We start from the raw sequence: 20,146 nt of genomic DNA on the forward strand, positions 1-20,146 counted from the left end.
TCAAAACAATTTTGTTAGATTGTATTGTGACAGCTGTCATATCAGTGTGCATTTAAAAAAATCAAAATTGATGAATTTTTGTGTAACCATTTTAATATTGAAGATGGAAGATAAAAAACAACATTTTTGGCATATTATGTTTTATTATTTCAAGAAAGGTAAAAACGTAAGTGAAACACACAAAAAAGATTTGCTCAGTGCATGGAGAAGGTGCTGTGACTGATCAAACATGTCAAAAGTGGTTTGCAAAGTTTTGTGCTGCAGATTTCTCACTGGACAATGATCCACAGTGAGGTAGACCAGTTGAAGTTGATAACTATCAAATTCAGACATCAATCAAGAACAATCAACATTATACCATGTGGGAGATAGCCCACATACTCAAAAGATCCAAGTCAAGCTTTGAAAATCATTTGCACCAGTTTGGTTATGTTAATTGCTTTGATGTTTAGGTTCCATAAAGTTAAGTGGAAAAAACCTTGACAGTATTTCCACATGTAATTCTCTACTGAAACGTAATGTAAACATTCCATTTTTAAAACAAATTGTGATGAGCAATGTAGAGTGGATACTGTACACTAATGTGGAATGGAAGAGATCATGGGGGCAAACGAAATGAACCACCACCAACCACACCAAAGGCCAGTCTTTATTCAAAGAAGGTGATGTGTATATGGTGGGATAGGAAGGGAGTCCTCTATTATGAGCTCTTTCCAGAAAACCAAAGGATTAATTCCAACATGAACTGCTCCCAATTAGGCCAAATGAAAACAGCCCTCGATGAAAAGCAACCGGAATTAGTCAACAGAAAACACATAATCTTCCAACAGGGTAAGGCACGACTTCATCCTTGCAGTCACTGTCAGTACTATGCTCAGATATGCTCAGATCCTTTTTTTTTTTTTTTTTTAACCACCATTCGTACGTGTCTCTCCCAGGCTTTGATGTGCTGGATTTTGGAACTCATCCCTGGATATTTGTTCTTTAGCTCCTGGAGCCCCTTTCCCCACACATAGGAAGCTACTAGTGCCCAGGAATTATGTCTCCTCAAGGAAGTCAGTGACTGACTGGCACAGCATAATGAAAACTAGTTCCCATGCCTTAAGCATAGACCAACTCTGAAGAGTAATTTCCACTCTAGAGTTTCCTTGCAGAATAAAGTTAAAGCTGCGCTCCCACAGGACTTTGCTTGAAATTGCCACCTTGCTTGGTTTCTTCCCCTACTTCCTTCACTCCAGTACTGGTTTTTCCCCCAGAGCATTTTCTTAATAAATAATTTGCACATGAATCATTTCAGGGTGTGTTTTTGAGGAACCCAATCTAAGACAAATAGATAGATCTCAGTAACCTGAACAGGTTCATCAGAAAATTCTAAGGATATAAACCTGGAGTAGGATTCCTCAATGACCAGATGGAATATAAGGATCCCATTACTCATGGTAAGTGAAGTGTATATGCACTATGCCATGCTGGAGCACTGAGATTATTAAGATTTTCACTCATTGTGAACTGGGATGGATCCAAGTGGAAGGAGATACACAGGTATATTCAATATTGCCTGCACTGGAGAGAGATGGATGTTGTAAGTTAAAGTATTTTCAGAATTATACATTGTTACTGGGTGTAACTGATGCATGGAAGAGAAAAATGAAAGCTCTATGTCATCCAAATAACAACTCAAGACATGACTCCATGGTGGTATTCAAAGAGAAACTCAGGACTTCCCTGGTGGTACAGTGGTTAAGAATCTGCCTGCCAATGCAGGGGACACAGGTTTGATCCCTGGTCTGGAAAGATCCCACATGCTGTGAAGCAACTAAGCCCGTGCACCACAACTACAGAGCCTGTGCTCTAGAGCCGGTGAGCCACAACTACTGAACCCTCGTACCACAACTACTGAAACCCACCTGCCTAGAGCCTGTGCTCTGCAGCGAGAAGCCACCATAATTAGAAGCATGCACACTGCAACAAAGAGCAGCCCCAGCTCACCACAACTAGAGAATGCCTGCTCACGCAATGAAGACCCAAGGCAGCCAAAAATAAATAAATAAAATATAATTAAACAAAAACAAAGAGAAACTCATTTCTTACAGCTGAAGGACTGACTATGCTGAAGACCAGGCCCAGACTCTGATAAGAGGACCAGCACTTCAGAGAAAGCTGGACTTGTTGTCTCAGCAAGTCTCCAAAAGTAAAGTTGGACCCTGATAAGGAAGGACATCTCCATGGACACTTGTGGTATGCTGAAAAATGGTCCCACAGAAGATGTCCACACCCTCATCCTTAGAATATTTGACTGTTACATCACATGGTGAAAACAGCAGGTGGTGGGAAAACAGCAGTCTTTGTAGATGTGATTAATTTCAGGATTGGAGATAGGGAGATTATCCTGGATTATCTGGTTGGGTCCTAAATGCAATTACATATACCCCTATAAGAGGGAGGGAGATTTATTTTTTATGCATAGAGAAGTCAATGTGAAGATGGAGCAGAGAGAGATTTGAAGATGATTGTCTTGAAGAATGGGCATATTAATAATTTATGAGTCTTTTATGATAATTATCTATTTCTCATTACTTAGTTCCATCCATTTTTGCTTTATAATTTTGGTAATTGTTATTGGAGATTACTGTCATAAGATTCTGATATATTCCTATTGGATTATTGTTATTATCATTAGAATATGTCTCATCTCTACCTCTAACAGTATTTCTTATTTACACATATTTTTCTGATGTCAGAATGTACATATTTTACACATATTTTGTACATGATTTTAGTATTGCTACCCCAACTTTTTGTTTGTGTTTACATAGTATATAATTTTAATCCTTCTTCTTTCAAACATTATACTTTTGTATATTCAATATTTATCTCTTTCATGAAGCATGACATTTTTAAGTCCATTCTGACAAGCTTAATCTTTTATTTGTAGTGTTTAGTCCATTTATAGTTGGTATAATTAAATAGATATCAGTAGGTACATCTACCATCATATTATACTTTTTGTATTGGTCTATCTGTATTATTTTCCATTTTCTGTCATTGCTGCTTTCTTTTGGGTGAATAAATTTATGTCATTCATTTTCACCATACAAGTAACTTGTTAGAAATATATATTTTAACTATTCTTCAGTTGTTACATAGAGATTATAATATGCATCTCACTACTGTCTAATGTGCTTTTGTAGTTTACTACTCTCTGATACTGTTGCAATATATATTTTAGTCTGTAATTACTACCACTCACCTTTTTTTGTTATTGTCCTCCATTTTAATCCTACACACAATTTAACATCAACTAGATTTTACTCTTTTCTACTTGAGTTTCCATGTTTTGTTTTGGGTAATTTTCTTCCTGCCTGAAAAGAAGATGTGGTACATATATACAATGGAATATTACTCAGCCATAAAAAGGAATGAAATGGGGTCATTTGTAGTGACATGGATAGGATGGACCTAGAGACTGTCATACCAAGTGAAGTAAGCCAGAAAGAGAAAAACAAATATCGTATATTGATGCATATATGTGGAATCTAGAAAAATGGTACAGATAAACCTGTTTTCAAGGCAGAAATAAAGACACAGATGTAGAGAACAAATGTAAGGACACCAAGAGGGGAAAGGGGGGGCTGGGATGAATTGGGAGATGGGGATTGACATATGTACACTAATATGTATAAAACAGAAACTAATGAGAACCTATTTATAGCACAGGGAACTCCACTTCACTGTACAGTAGAAAATAACACAACGTTGTAAAACAACTATACCTCCCCAAAAGTTAAGATAAAATACAATAAGTAAAATAAATAAATCCTTTGATTGTTGTTTTTTTGGTGGAATTCTTCTAGGGATAATTTTTTTCAGTTTTCTCTAAATTTTTTTTTTATTTCACAATATTTTAGGAAAAAATTCCACAGTGCTCAATATTCTTCTTTACTTGTTGTTTTGTTTTGTTCTTCCAGCTTTACAGAGATACCAATCCTTTGCTTTCTCATTTTGAGAGTTTCTATTAGGTCATATGTCATTCTCACTCTTGCCCTTAAAATGTAATGTGTCTTTTTCCCTCAGGCTGCTATTAGACTTATTCCTTTCTTTTTGCTTTTCAGCAGTTCTCCCTTGATATGCCTTGGTGTAACTTCTTTTTGTATTTGTTTTGTAGGCAATTTGATGAACTTCTGGAAACTATTTTAATATCTTCTATCAGTTTAAAAAATGTGTTATATCTCTTCAAATATTACATTTGATCCATTATCTTTCTTTATATTTTCCTTCTGGGACTCCAATGGTACATAATTACTGGAAGCATGTTGTACTTGTCATTTTTTTCTCAATTTTTAAAATTATAGTAAAATATACATAAACATATAATTTTCATCACCTTTACGTGCTCAGTCTGTAGTATTAAATATATTCATAATATTGTGATATCATAAGCATCAGCCATCTCTAAAACATTTCTCATCTTATAAAACTGAAATTCTATACCTATTAAATAATAACTCTCCATTACCTTCTAATCTCAGCCCCTGGGAACCACTATTATACTTTCTGTCTCTATGTTTTTTCCTAAATATTTTTGATGCTATTATAAATGGAATCATTTATGTAATTTCCTTTTTGTATTGTCCATCATTAGTGTATAGAAATGCAACATTTTTGCAGCTTTATTGAGATAATAATTGACATATACATTTTGTAAGTTTAAGTGGTTCAATGTGATTTGACTTATGTATACATTTTGAAATAATTAATAAAATTAGTTATATCCATCACCCCACATAGCTACCACTATGTGTGTGTGTGTCTGTGTGTGTGGTGCAAATTTTAAAGATGTATTATCTTAGGAACTTTCAATTATACAATACAGTATTGTTAACTAGTCACCCTGCTGTGCATTTGTTCTCCAGAACTTATTCTTCTTATAACTGAAAGTTTGTACGTTTTGAACATCTCCACCAATTTCTCCTATACCCCAGCCACTGACAAACACTAATCTACTCTCCGTTTCTATGAGTTGGGTTTTTTTATATATCAAATATAAGTGAGATCATACAGAATTTGTCTTTCTCTGTCATTTATTTCACTTACATAATGACCTCAGGTTCCATAGTTCCATCCGTTTGCTGCAAAGGGCAGAATTACCTCCTTCATAGTAGAATATTATCTTTATACATCCGTCAGTGGATGTTGATTGTTTCCATATCTTGGCTATTACAAATAATGTTGCAATGAACATGAAAGTACATATATCTCCTTGAAATAAATCTTTTATTTCCTTCAATTTATAACCAGAAATGGGATTGCCAGATTATACGGTAGTTCTACTTTTAATTTTTTGAAGAACTTCCATATTATTTTCCATAGTGACTGTACAAATTTACATTTCTACCAACAGTACACAAGGGTTCCCTTTTCTCTACATCCTCAACAGCACTTGTAATTTCTAGTCATTTTGACAATAGCCATTCTAACAGATTTGAGGTGATATCTATAGTAGTCCTTTTTAAAAAAAAATTTGAGTTCCTCAATTATGTTTTTCTTTTTTAATTGGGGTATAGGTGCTTTACAATGTTGTATTAATTTCTGCTCTACAATAAAGTGAATCAGCTATTTGCAAATGAAGCAACTGACAAAGGATTAAACTTCTAAATATACAAACAGCTCATACAGCTCAATATCTACTGTAATCTTGATTTGCATTTCCCTGATGATTAGTGAGGTTGGCTGTTTGTATATTTTCTCAGGATAAATGTCTATTCAGGTCCTTTGCCCATTTTATAATTGGGTTATTGGTTTTGTGATATTGTATGGGCTCCTTATATATTTTAGATCATAACTCCTTATCAGCTATATGATTTGTAAATATCTTCTCTCATTCTGTAGGCTATATTCTCATTTTGTTGATTATTTTCTTTTGCTCTGCAGAAGCTTTTTAGCTTGATGTAGTGGTCCCACTTATTAATTTTTGTTTCTGTTGCTTGTGCTTTTAGTGTCATTTCAAAATATCCTTGCCAAGACCAATGTCAAAGAGAAAAAGTTGTCCCTATGTTTTCGTCTAGGAGTTTTACAGATTTAGGTATTATTTTTGTCTTTAATCCATTTCAAGTTAATTCTTTTGAGTGGAGTAATGTTTGGAGTTCACCTTCTTTCTTTTGCATGTGGATATCCATTTTTCCAGTTCCATTTATTGAAGAGACTATCTTTCTCATTGAGTACTGTTGGCTATCTTGTCATGTATTATTTGACTTTATCTCCATTGATTCATTTCTGGGCTCTCAATTCTATTCTTTTTGACTATGTGTCTATTTTTATGCCAGTATCATACAGGATTGCTTTTGCTATTTGGTTATTTTGTGTTTCCATACGAATTTAGAGATTGTTTTTTCTATTTCTGTAAAAAAATAAAAGAAAAACAGGTCCACTGGAATTTTATAGGGTTAAAATTCAATTTACGGATGGCTTTGAGCAATATGGATATTTTAACAATCCAAAAACCCATGGGATATCTATTTATGTGTGTCTTCTTCAATTTCTTTCATCATTGTTGGGTAGTTTTCAGTGTATAGATCTTTCATCTCCTTGGTTAAATTTATTCCTAAATATTTTATGTTTTTTTGTATCTACTGGGAGTTGGATTGTTTTCTTTTTTTTTTCTTTTTCAGATAGTTTGTTGTTACCATATAGTGTTAGCATGTGTTGTTGATTTTATATTCTACAAATTTACTGAGTTTGATCCTCATAACAGATTTAATGGTTCATTTTGACAGAGAAAGATGTTCATCAGTCAGCTCAGTCTCGGGTACTGGGTTAGACAGCTTGTAGAATATCGCCAGTATTTGAGCTCCACAAAGTTCCTAGTGAGCTATCTGAAGTGAGACGCTAGTGAGCCTCATAGTGCGAGCCTGAGATGCTGGGGAATCTGGATATCCACCTTGATTTCTATTTTTCCCACTGAATTAGCCATAAAACAAAGAGGGTTCTCTCAATTTGGTCCTGGGCTGGCCAGAGGGAGGGGCAGTGTTGTCATAGTGGAACTGCTTCTCTTACCCTATGAATGCAGTCCTTCTTAGTCTCTGTTGTCCCAGATCCTGGGATTATCACAGTGGTGTCTTGTCTATGCATAGTTGCTAGCTGATTTTATGAAGGAAACTGAAGTCAGGAAATAACTGTATTGCCATCTTGATGACATCGCTCTCCACAATGAATCTAATTTTTATGTGTTGACTTAAATCCTGCTAAATTGCTAAATTCCTTTATTAGCCCTAACAATTTCTTTGAGGAATTTTTTTTCTACAAATAAGATATCATCTGCAAACAGAGAAAATATTATTTTTTCCCTCCCGATTTGTAGCATAAGCAGACATCCTTGACTTTTTCCTGATTTTAGAGGAAAGGATTTTAGTCTTTTACCATTGAGTATGATGTTAGCTGTGGGTTTTTCATGTATGGCTTTTATTATGTTGACATAGTTTTCTTTTACTTTTAGTTCATTGAGTGTTTTCATCATGAAAGTGTGTTGAATTTTGCCAAATGATCTTTCTGCATCAATTGAGTTGATCATATGTCTGATTTTTTCCTTCATTTCTCAATGTGGTGTATTATGTTGATTGATTTCAGTATGTTGAACCATCTTTGCATTTCAGGAATAAATCCAACTTGGTCATAGTTTAAAATCGTTTTAATATCCACTGAATTCAGTTTGGTAGAATTTTGTTGAGGACTCTTGCATCAATGTTTACCAGGGATATTGGTCTGAAGTTTTTGTTTTGTTTTATTTTGTTTTTCCTTCTAGTGTCTTTGGCTGGCTTCAGTATCAAGAAAATGTCCTCAAAGAATGAGTTAGGAAGTATTCTCTTTAATTTTTTGAAAAAAAAAGTTTAAGAAAGATTATGTTATTTCTTCTTTAAATGTTTGTTAGAATTCATAACTAAAGCTATCAGGCTCATGGCTTTTCTTTTGGGAGAGTGTTTTATTACTGTGTAGTGTGAGCCCTGACAGTTTTTTCAAAAAATTTTTTTTCCTGTTTTGTAAAGCAAGTGCCTGATTTAAGCTTTCATTTTAGAGGCATTCACTTCAAAGATGGCTACCTCATATAAACACATTGCCAGTCACAGGACTAGATAAAGAGCCAGGCCACTTCCTCTCACTAAGGCTCCTTTGTTTTAGCGATCTTGGTTCATTTCAATATCTAACCATTTGGGCTGTTTGTTTCTTTTTTGTTTTGTTTTGTTTGTTTTTTCTTCTTTTCATGCTTTAAATTCCCACTCTTAAGTGGTAAATTCCCCAATAATGAGTGAGCACCTGAATCCTTAGGCTCCACCCTTGACCCTAACAAAAGTAGAACCCCCAGCCTATGTTTTTCTCTCTCTCTCTACTTACAACCTCATTGTGTGACCTAGATGTACTGTGTAATTTCCAGGTCTTATAAGTAATAACTCTATTTTTTCAAAGCCTCCAGATGGTTATTGCTATACGTCATTTTCCAATCATCATAAGAACCACAAGGGACAACAACAACACTGTTTATTAATAGAATGAGACTTGCACAAAACATACTTCTTCATTGTCCTTACTAGTTATAGATGAATTCAGATTTTTTAATTTCTCCTTGATTTAATCTTAGTCTGTTTTGTGTTTCTATGAATTTGGTCATTTCATCTTTGTTATGCAATTTGTTGGCATACAATCATTCACAGTTCTCTCTTATAATCCTTTTTATTTCTGTAGAATCAGTAGTAATGTCCCCAATTTTATTTATAATTTTAGTAATTTGAGTCTTCTCTCTTCTTTCTTAATCCATCTGGTTAAAGGTTTAGCAATTATTTTGACCTTTTCAAAAAATCAACTTTAGGTTTCATTAATTTTCTCTGTATTTTTTCTATTTCATTTATCTCTGCTCTAATCTGTATTATTTCTTTTCACTAATAGTTTTTGGTTTAGTTTTTTTTTTCATTTTCTAGTTACTTACATTTTAAAATTAGGCTGTTTCAGATCCTTCTTATTTTTTAACTTAAGCCTTTATAGGTATAAATTTCCCCATTAGCACTGCTTTTTCTGCATTCCATAAGTTTTGGTAAGCTGTTTTCATTTTCATGCATCTCTAAGTATTTTCTAATTTCTCTTGTGATTTCTTCCTTGATCCATTTGTTGTTTAAGAGTGTATTTTTTATTTTCAAAAATTTGTAACTTTTTGGTTCTGATATTGATTTCTAACTTCACATAGGGATTGGAGAAGACACTTTATAAGATATAATGTCTTTAATTTTATTGAAAACTAAATTGTAGTTTAACATATGGTTGATTCTGGAAAATGTACAATATCCACTTGAGAAAAATGTGTATATTCTATAGTTGTTGTGTAAAGGGTTCTGTACATGCTTGTTAAATATAGTTAGTTTATTATATTGTTTAAGTTTTCTGTTTCCTTACTTATCTTCTGTCTGGTTGTTCTACTCATTATGTAGAGCTGGGTATTGAAGTCTTTAATTATTTTTGTAGAACTATCTATTTCTCCCTTCAATTCTGTTAATTTTTGATTCATATAATTTGATGGTCTGTTATTAGGTGTGTAAATGCTTTGATTGTAATATCTTCTTGCTATATTGAAACTTTTATTAATATATGATGTATTTCTATGGCTTTTATAACTTTTTTTTCATTTATAGACTCTAGTCTAACATTAGTATTGCAATGCTTGCTCTCTTATTATTTCCATGAAATATCTTTTTCCATCCTTGTTTGTGAAGAGTCACTTCTCTGTTGTTTTCAAGAGTCTCCTTTTGTCTTTGTCTTTTGACAATTTTATTATAGTCTGTTTTAGTGTGGGTCTCCTTGAGTTCATGATACTTGGAATTTATTGAGCTGTGCAGATATTTATATTCACATCTTTCATTAAATTTGGAAAGTTTTCATCCATTATTTCATTAAATATTTATGTGCCCCTTTCTCTCTCTCTCTTCTGGGACTCCTGCAATGCATCTGTTGATCTTTTTGATGGTTTTTCACAGGACCCTTAGTCTCTAGTCACATTTTTTTTTAATTTTTATTTTTTATTTTTTATTTTTAATTTTTTAAATTAGTTTCTGCTTTATAACAAAGTGAATCAGTCATACATATACATCTGTTCCCACATCCCTTCCCTCATGCATCTCCCTCCCTCCCAACCTCCACATCCCACCCCTCCAGGCGGTCACAAAGCACCGAGCTGATCTCCCTGTGCTCTGTGGCAGCTTCCCACTATCTATCTACCTTACGTTTGGTAGTGTATATATGTCCATGCCTCTCTTTCGCTTTGTCACAGCTTACCCTTCCCCTTCCCCATATCCTCAAGTCCATTCTCAAGTAGGTCTGTGTCTTTATTCCCGTTTTGCCCCTAGGTCCTTCATGACTTTTTTTTTTTTTAATTCCGTATATATGTGTTAGCATACGGTATTTGTCTTTCTCTTTCTGACTTACTTCACTCTGTATGACAGACTCTAGGTCTATCCACCTCATTACAAAGAGCTCAGTTTCGTTTCTTTTTATGGCTGAGTAATATTCCATTGTATATATGTGCCACATCTTCTTTATCCATTCATCCGATGATGGACACTTAGGTTGTTTCCAGCTCCGGGCTATTGTGAATAGAGCTGCAATGAACATTTTGGTACATGTCTCTTTTGGAATTATGGTTTTCTCAGGGTATATGCCTAGTAGTGGGGTTGCTGGGTCATATGGTAGTTCTATTTGTAGTTTTTTAAGGAACCTCCATACTGTTCTCCATAGTGGCTGTACCAATTCACATTCCCACCAGCAGTGCAAGAGTGTTCCCTTTTCTCCACACCCTCTCCAGCATTTATTGTTTCTAGATTTCTTGATGATGGCCATTCTGACTGGTGTGAGATGATATCTCATTGTAGTTTTGATTTGCATTTCTCTAATGATTAATGATGTTGAGCATTCTTTCATGTGTTTGTTGGCAGTCTGTATATCTTCTTTGGAGAAATGCCTATTTAAGTCTTCTGCCCATTTTTGGATTGGGTTGTTTGTTTTTTTGCTATTGAGCTGCATGAGCTGTTTATAAATTTTGGAGATTAATCCTTTGTCAGTTGCTTCATTTGCAAATATTTTCTCCCATTCTGAGGGTTGTCTTTTGGTCTTGTTTATGGTTTCCTTTGCTGTGCAAAAGCTTTGAAGTTTCATTAGGTCCCATTTGTTTATCTTTGTTTTTATTTCCATTTCTCTAGGAGGTGGGTCCAAAAGAATCTTGCTGTGATTTATGTCATAGAGTGTTCTACCTATGTTTTCCTCTAAGAGTTGGATAGTTTCTGGCCTTACATTTAAGTCTTTAATCCATTTTGAGCTTATTTTTGTGTATGGTGTTAGGGAATGATCTAATCTCAAACTTTTACATGTCCCTGTCCAGTTTTCCCAGCACCACTTATTGAAGAGGCTGTCCTTTCTCCACTGTACATTCCTGCCTCCTTTATCAAAGATAAGTTGGCCATATGTGCGTGCGTTTATCTCTGGGCTTTCTATCCTGATCCACTGATCTATCTTTCTGTTTTTATGCCAGTACCACACTGTCTTAATTACTGTAGCTTTGTAGTATAGTCTGAAGTCAGGGAGCCTGATTCCTCCAGCTCCGTTTTTCGTTCTCAAGATTGCTTTGGCTATTCGGGGTCTTTTGTTTTTCCAAACACATTTTGAAATTTTTTGTTCTAGTTCTGTGAAAAATGCCAGTGGTAGTTTGATAGGGATTGCATTGAATCTGTAGATTGCTTTGGGTAGTAGAGTCATTTTGACAATATTGATTCTTCCAATCCAGGAGAATGGTATATCTCTCCATCTATTTGTATCATCTTTAATTTCTTTCATCAGTGTCTTATAATTTTCTGCATACAGGTCTTTTGTCTCCTTAGGTAGGTTTATTCCTAGATATTTTATTCTTTTTGTTGCAATGGTAAATGGGAGTGTTTTCTTGATTTCATTTTCAGATTTTTCATCATTAGTGTACAGGAATGCCAGAGATTTCTGTACATTAATTTTGTATCCTGCTACTTTACCAAATTCATTGATTAGCTCTAGTCGTTTTTCGGTAGCACCTTTAGGATTCTCTATGTATAGTATCATGTCATCTGCAAACAGTGACAGCTTTACTTCTTCTTTTCCAATTTGGATTCCTTTTATTTCCTTTTCTTCTCTGATTGCTGTGGCTAAAACTTCCAAAACTATGTTGAATAACAGTGGTGAGAGTGGGCAGCCTTGTCTTGTTCCTGATCTTAGTGGAAATGGTTTCAGTTTTCACCATTGAGGACAATGTTGGCTGTGGGTTTGTCATATATGGCCTTTATGATGTTGAGGAAAGTTCCCTCTATGCCTACTTTCTGCAGGGTTTTTATCATAAATGGGTGTTGAATTTTGTCGAAAGCTTTCTCTGCATCTATTGAGATGATCATATGGTTTTTCTCCTTCAATTTGTTAATATGGTGTATCACATTGTTTGATTTGCGTATATTGAAGAATCCTTGCATTCCTGGAATAAACCCCACTTGATCATGGTGTATGATTGTTTTAATGTGCTGTTGGATTCTGTTTGCTAGTATTTTGTTGAGGATTTTTGCATCTATGTTCATCAGTGATATTGGCCTGTAGTTTTCTTTCTTTGTGACATCCTTGCCTGGTTTTAGTATCAAGGTGATGGTGGCCTCGTAGAATGAGTTTGGGAGTGTTCCTTCCTCTGATATTGTTTGGAAGAGTTTGAGAAGGATGGGTGTTAGCTCTTCTCTAAATGTTTGATAGAATTCGCCTGTGAAGCCATCTGGTCCTGGGCTTTTGTTTGATGGAAGATTTTTAATCACAGTTTCAATTTCAGTGCTTGTGATTGGTCTATTCATATTTTCTATTTCTTCCTGAGTCAGTCTTGGCAGGTTGTGCATTTCTAAGAATTTGTCCATCTCTTCCAGGTTGTCCATTTTATGGGCATAGAGTTGCTTGTAGTAATCTCTCATGATCTTTTGTATTTCTGCAGTGTCAGTTGTTACTTCTCCTTTTTCATTTCTAATTCTATTGATTTGAGTCTTCTCCCTTCTTTTCTTGAGGAGTCTGGCTAATGGTTTATCAATTTTGTTTATCTTCTCAAAGAACCAGCTTTTAGTTTTATTGATCTTTGCTATCGTTTCCTTCATTTCTTTTTCATTTATTTCTGATCTGATTTTTATGATTTCTTTCCTTCTGCTAACTTTGGGGTGTTTTTGTTCTTCTTTCTCTAATTGCTTTAGGTGCAAGGTTAGGTTGTTTATTCGAGATGTTTCCTGTTTCTTAAGGTGGGATTGTATTGCTATAAACTTCCCTCTTAGAACTGCTTTTGCTGCATCCCATAGGTTTTGGGTCGTCGTGTCTCCATTGTCATTTGTTTCTAGGTATTTTTTAATTTCCTCTTTGATTTCTTCAGTGATCACTTCGTTATTAAGTAGTGTATTGTTTAGCCTCCATGTGTTTGTATTTTTTACAGCTCTTTTCCTGTAATTGATATCTAGTCTCATAGCATTGTGGTCAGAAAAGACACTTGATACAATTTCAATTTTCTTAAATTTACCAAGGCTTGATTTGTGACCCAAGATATGATCTATCCTGGAGAATGTTCCATGAGCACTTGAGAAAAACGTGTTTTCTGTTGTTTTTGGATGGAATGTCCTATAAATATCAATTAAGTCCATCTTGTTTAATGTATCATTTAAAGCTTGTGTTTCCTTATTTATTTTCATTTTGGAAGATCTGTCCATTGGTGAAAGTGGGGTGTTAAAGTCCCCTACTATGATTGTGTTACAGTCGATTTCTCCTTTTATGGCTGTTAGTATTTGCCTTATGTATTGAGGTGCTCCTATGTTTGGTGCATAAATATTTACAATTGTTATATCTTCTTCTTGGATCGATCCCTTGATCATTATGTAGTGTCCTTCTTTGTCTCTTCTAGTAGTCTTTATTTTAAAGTCTATTTTGTCTGATACGAGAATTGCTACTCCAGCTTTCTTTTGGTTTCCATTTGCATGGAATATCTTTTTCCATCCCCTTACTTTCAGTCTGTATGTGTCTCTAGGTCTGAAGTGGGTCTCTTGTAGACAGCATATATATGGGTCTTGTTTTTGTATCCATTCAGCCACTCTGTGTCTTTTGGTGGGAGCATTTAGTCCATTTACATTTAAGGTAATTATCGATATGTATGTTCCTATTCCCATTTTCTTAATTGTTTTGGGTTCGTTATTGTAGGTCTTTTCCTTCTGTTGTGTTTCTTGCCTAGAGAAGTTCCTTTAGCATTTGTTGTAAAGCTGCTTTGGTGGTGCTGAACTCTCTCAGCTTTTGCTTGTCTGTAAACGTTTTAATTTCTCCATGAAATCTGAATGAGATCCTTGCTGGGTAGAGTAATCTTGGTTGCAGGTTTTTCTCTTTCATCACTTTAATTATGTCCTGCCACTCCCTTCTGGCTTGTAGAGTTTCTGATGATAGATCAGCTGTTATCCTGATGGGGATTCCCTTGTGTGTTATTTGTTGTTTTTGCCTTGCTGCTTTTAATATGATTTCTTTGTGTTTAATTTTTGACAGTTTGATTAATATGTGTCTTGGCGTATTTCTCCTTGGATTTATTCTGTATGGGACTCTCTGTGCTTCCTGGACTTGATAAACTATTTCCTTTCCCATATTAGGGAAGTTTTTAACTATAATCTCTTCAAATATTTTCTCAGTCCCTTTCTTTTTCTCTTCTTCTTCTGGAACCCCTATAATTCGAATGTTGGTGCGTTTAATGTTGTCCCAGAGGTCTCTGAGACTGTCCTCTGTTCTTTTCATTCTTTTTTCTTTATTTTGCTCTGCAGCAGTTATTTCCACTCTTTTATCTTCCACCTCACTTATCCGGTCTTCTGCCTCAGTTATTCTGCTATTGATCCCATCTAGAGTATTTTTTATTTCATGTATTGTGTTTTTAATCGATGCTTGATTCATCTTTAGTTCTTCTAGGTCCTTGTTAACTGTTTCTTGCATTTTGTCTATTCTATTTCCAAGATTTTGGATCTGGGAAATAGAATCTTGGATCATCTTTACCATCATCATTCTGAATTCTTTTTCAGGTAGACTGCCTATTACGTCTTCATTTGTTAGGTCATTTGTTAGGTCTCCTGCTGTGTGTTTTTCTGTCTTCTCATTTTGCTTATGTTACTGTGTTTGGGGTCTCCTTTTTGCAGGCTGCAGGTTCGTAGTTCCCGTTGTTTTTGGTGTGTGACCCCAGTGGCTAAGGTTGGTTTAGTGGGTTGTGTAGGCTTCCTGGTGGAAGGTACTAGTGCCTGTGTTCTGGTGAATGAGGCTGTATCTTGTCTTTCTGGTGGGCAGGTCCACGTCTGGTGGTGTGTTTTGGGGTGTCTGCGGACTTTTTATGATTTTAGGCCACCTCTCTGCTAATGGGTGGCGTTGTGTTCCTGTCTTGCTCGTTGTTTGGCATAGGGTGTCCAGCACTGTAGCTTGCTGGTCGTTGAGTGAAGCTGGGTGCTGGTGTTGAGATGGAGATCTCTGGAAGATTTTCGCCGTTTGATATTATGTGGAGCTGGGAGGTCTCTTGTGGACCAGTGTCCTGAAGTTGGCTCTCCCACCTCAGAGGCACAGCACTGACTCCTGGCTCCTCAATTTGGGATGATTTGTTGTCTATTCATGTATTTCACAGATGCAGGGTACATCAAGTTGATTGTGGAGCTTTAATCCGCTGCTTCTGAGGCTGCTGGGAGAGGTTTCCCTTTCTCTTCTTTTTTATCACAGCTCCTGGGTCTCAGCTTTGGATTTGGCCCCGCCTCTGCGTGTAGGTCGCTGGAGGGCGTCTGTTCTTCGCTCAGACAGGACAGGGTTAAAGGAGCAGCCTCTTCGGGGACTCTGGCTCACTCAGGCCGGGCGGGAGGGAGGGGCACGGAGTGCGGGGCGAGCCTGCAGCGGCAGAGTTCGGCGTGATGTTGCACCAGCCCGAGGCGCGCCGTGCGTTCTCCCAGGGAAGCCGCCCCTGGATCCCGGGACCCTGGCAGTGGCGGGCTGCACAGGCTCCCAGAAGGGCGGTGTGGACAGTGACCTGCGCTCGCACACAGGCTTCTTGGCGGCGGCAGCAGGAGCCCCAGCGTCCCATGCCCGTCACTGAGCTCCGCGCTTTCAGTCGTGACTCGCGCCCGTCTGTGGAGCCCCTTTAAGCAGTGCTCTTAATCCCCTCTCCTCGCGCACCAGGAAACCAAGAGGGAAGAAAAAGTCTCTTGCCTCTTCGGCAACTCCAGAGTTTCCCCGGACTCCCTGCCGGCTATCTGTGGCACATTAGCCCCCTTCAGGCTGAGTTCTCGCCGCCAGCCCCAGTTCTTTCCCTGCGCTCTGACCGAAGCCCGAGCCTCAGCTTCCAGCGCTGCCCGCCCTGGCGGGCGAGCAGACAAGCCTCTCGGGCGGGTGAGTGCCGCTCGGCACCGATCTTCTGTGCGGGAATCTCTCCGCTTTGCCCTACCCAGGTATGTGGGTAGTTTCTTGCCTTTTGGGAGGTCTGGGGTCTTCTGCCAGCATTCAGTAGGTGTTCTGTAGGAGTTGTTCCACGTGTAGCTGTATTTCTGGTGTATCCGTGGGGAGGAAGGTGATCTCCGCGTCTTACTCTTCCGCCATCTTACCCGGAAGTTTCTCTAGTCACTTTTCTTTAATCTTTTTTTTTCTTTCTGTTCCTCAGATTTGATAATTTTTAACCTTGTATTCTAGTTCACTAATTCTTCTTCCTGCTCAAATCTGCTTTTGTACACTTCCAGTGAATTTTTCTTTTCATTTGTTATACTTTTGAGTTCCAGAATTTCTTTTTGGATTCCTTTTAGGTTTTCTATTTATTTAATAATATTTTTATTTTGTTCATACATTGTTTTCTTGACTTTCTCCACACCTTTCTCTAAATCTTTAAGCAACTGTAAGACAGTCATTTTAAAATTTTTGTTAGGTAGCTCCGTTATCAAGTCTTTTTAAGAGAATATTTCTATTGATTTATTTTCCTTTCAATTGGCCATACTTCCCTGTCTTCTTGTCTGCTTTGGGGCTTTGCTGTTGTTGTTGTTAAAAATTTGATAATTGAATCTAATAATGTGGTAACTCTGGAAATCAGATTCTCTTCCTTCCAAGGTGTTTTGTTTGTTTTCTTTGTATTGTTTTTGCTTTTTTGATTGTTGCAGTCTATCTCTGGGCCAAGGATAATCTAAGATGTAAAATTAAGGTCTTAACAGGTATTTGTTGAGCTTTTCCTTTCTTTGGGCAAGCATGGTAACTTTCTAATTTCCCATATATATGTAGTTGATTTTGAATGTCTTAGTCTTTAATTTCTGGCTCCCAAAAGGGAAAAAATGAGAAAACTGAAGGGGAAGGAAATAGGATATCAGAGTTTTAAAGCTTCTAGAAGTTACTTTAGCTGAAGAGGTGGGATATTGTGACAATGGGAGAAAGTGTAACAACGATGGCTGCCAGCCTCTTTGCACCTCTGAGAATCAGAAGCAGCAATTAGTGAGCAGGATGCAGCTGTCTGATATTTGGAGAACAGGGTCATTTTTGTCCACACTGTCCTTCACAAGCTGTGTGCAAGCTGCTCAAGAACACATGTACACACTGCCATAGGACTGGGAGTGGGAGATGGGTAGTTGTTTCAATGCCAAAAGTTTAAATTGACCAAGGTTAAGCACAATTTACTGTCAAGTCTTCCCCCTTTGAAGTTGCAAGCCTTCAACAGTTTCTAGAGTTACAAAATTGTTATATCAGACAGATTCTGCTGATTCAGTTGTTGTAAGTGAGGAGTCAGATCTTGGTGCTTTATACTCTGCATCTCAGAATCCTCTTTATTTGTCTTTTACACTCTGTTCTGTATTATTCATCCCTTTTCAGCCTGTCATTATTTGGGAATATACTCTATTTACAGATCTTCTAAAGTATTTAATATATGTTTGCATATTCAGAAGAAAGTAGTCATGTATACTGACATTATCAATAGTAATGACTTCAACAATTATTACCTAAGGAAAATAGAGCTTAAAAGAGTAATAGAGTGTTATTTATATGTGATTAGGTTTCTAAACCACTTAATTTCGGGCTTAAATTTCTGCCAGTTTTGAGTGATAATTATGATTATAATAGGCCATATTGACTCAGAGTCTTTATAGGTTATGTACTGCCAAAAATAAAGGCTCTTGATAATATAAAAATATAATATGGCCTTCATACCATAAAAGAAAAATGATATTGAAAGTATGTTGTTTGCTAGTAAGGAAATGTACTTTGCACTTAAAATATTTAATTACCAGCAATTTGAATGTTGTCTATTGCTAACATTTTATTTTGCAGATTCAGCTTTTTATTTCCTTATGTGTATAATTTATGTCATTTTTAAAGTTTATCAATAGTGTGTTTAATACTTGGAAAAAACATTACCAATTCATGTAATTCTAATTAATCTCCCAATTGAGACAAATGGAATAATAATGGGTATTTGAAGGTACATACAAAGAGAAGGACATTTAGAGGGAAAAATGCAGCTGTGTAGGCTTGATTGACCCAAGTTGTGGTCCATTTTTTTCTAGGAGTAACAGCATGTATCATTCATCAGTTCCCCCTGCTTTAGTTGCAATCCAGCATCATAAGCTAATTAGATGGATAATTTCAACTGGCAGGACTGTGGAAAGGCATACCCTTTTTTCATATTTGTTTAATGGAAGACAGCTTTAATGATTTCCTGGAATATTAGGCTGCATGAGAATATCACCTGTCTGTCATCTCTATACATCTCTGAGCATCTCAATGTCTTTTCTAATTAAAATCATATGACTTTGGAAATAGTGTAAGTTACTTTAGTTATGTCAAAGCTCATTGAATAATGAGCACTTCCTCCTTGCTAAATTTGCAAGGTGCTTCTGACCAATTCAGTCCTAACCCCACCACTTCATGTTTATGCACATGCGCAGAACATTGCTCATATTCTCTACAAGTGTGCTATTTTTCTCCTAGCAATAATTCTTCCCTACTCTCTCACTACAGAAATTGAAATGCACATGCTTTTTGATTTAAACAGTCTTTTAATCTCCACTAAGCATTATTTGTTAGTTTTGTTTTTCTCCATCTCCTCATGTAAGCAAGTAATTTTGTTGCTTGTGAGAAAGCAATGATTATTTTATCTAAGACATAAACACATTGCTCAGCAGTAGGCTTATGGCTTCTATATAGTGCAAGTAGAATATGCAATATTCTTGCTAAAATACATTTATTCATGATACAGCTCAGACTAAGAGAAACAGACAAAATTAAATATTTGAATATAATAGCATTGTCTCTCAACACAAAAGAGTAAGGAGGAGAGATTTTTGTTTATGAATGCCACAATATTATCCCAACATATGGTGATAAATTGTTGTGTAGTATTGTAAAGGTTTTGTCAGTAGTCATATTGTTACCTAGGATAATTTCCTTGAATTCAAACTCTCTATTATATGAAGAAATAAAAACAATTAATGACTTCGTATTCAGTCAGCTCTATTTAAGTGGCCCATACAAACCCCAACACTTCCTCTCTTTAGTGGTTTCCTCTCCAAGAATGGCACAATAGAAGGAGAGGAGAATCACAGACTTTGCATGCTGGCAGCCCAAGTAACAGGGGATAAATGGATATAGCAATTAACAATGAATAACTCTCCTCACAGAATCATTCCTAGAGAAATGATCACACTTTAATCTGGCAGATGCCCTTACCCCCTTAGAAACACACACACACACACACACACACAGACAAAACACACACACGTCCTACCTTCTAGTTTGCTTGGAAAAGCAAGTAAGAGATACAGGCAAAGATGACAGGGTAGAAAGACCCTGAGCTCACCTCCTCTCATGGGCACACCAAAATTACAACTATTTAAAGAACAGCTATCAATGAAAAAGACCAGAACATACCCCCCCAAAAAATATTTTACTACTAAAGATACAAAGAAGGAACCAGAATATGATGGGTAGGAGGGACAGAGTCACAATATAGTGAGGTCCCATATCCCTGGGAAGATGATCTATAAATAGAAGAATGATTACAATTGCAGAGGTTCACCTAAATTAATGAGGGGACTGAGCCCCTTGTAAGGCTCCCCAG

Source organism: Mesoplodon bidens (genome assembly GCF_964165515.1).
Source record: "Mesoplodon bidens genome assembly, chromosome: 7".
Lineage (NCBI taxonomy): Eukaryota > Metazoa > Chordata > Mammalia > Artiodactyla > Ziphiidae > Mesoplodon > Mesoplodon bidens.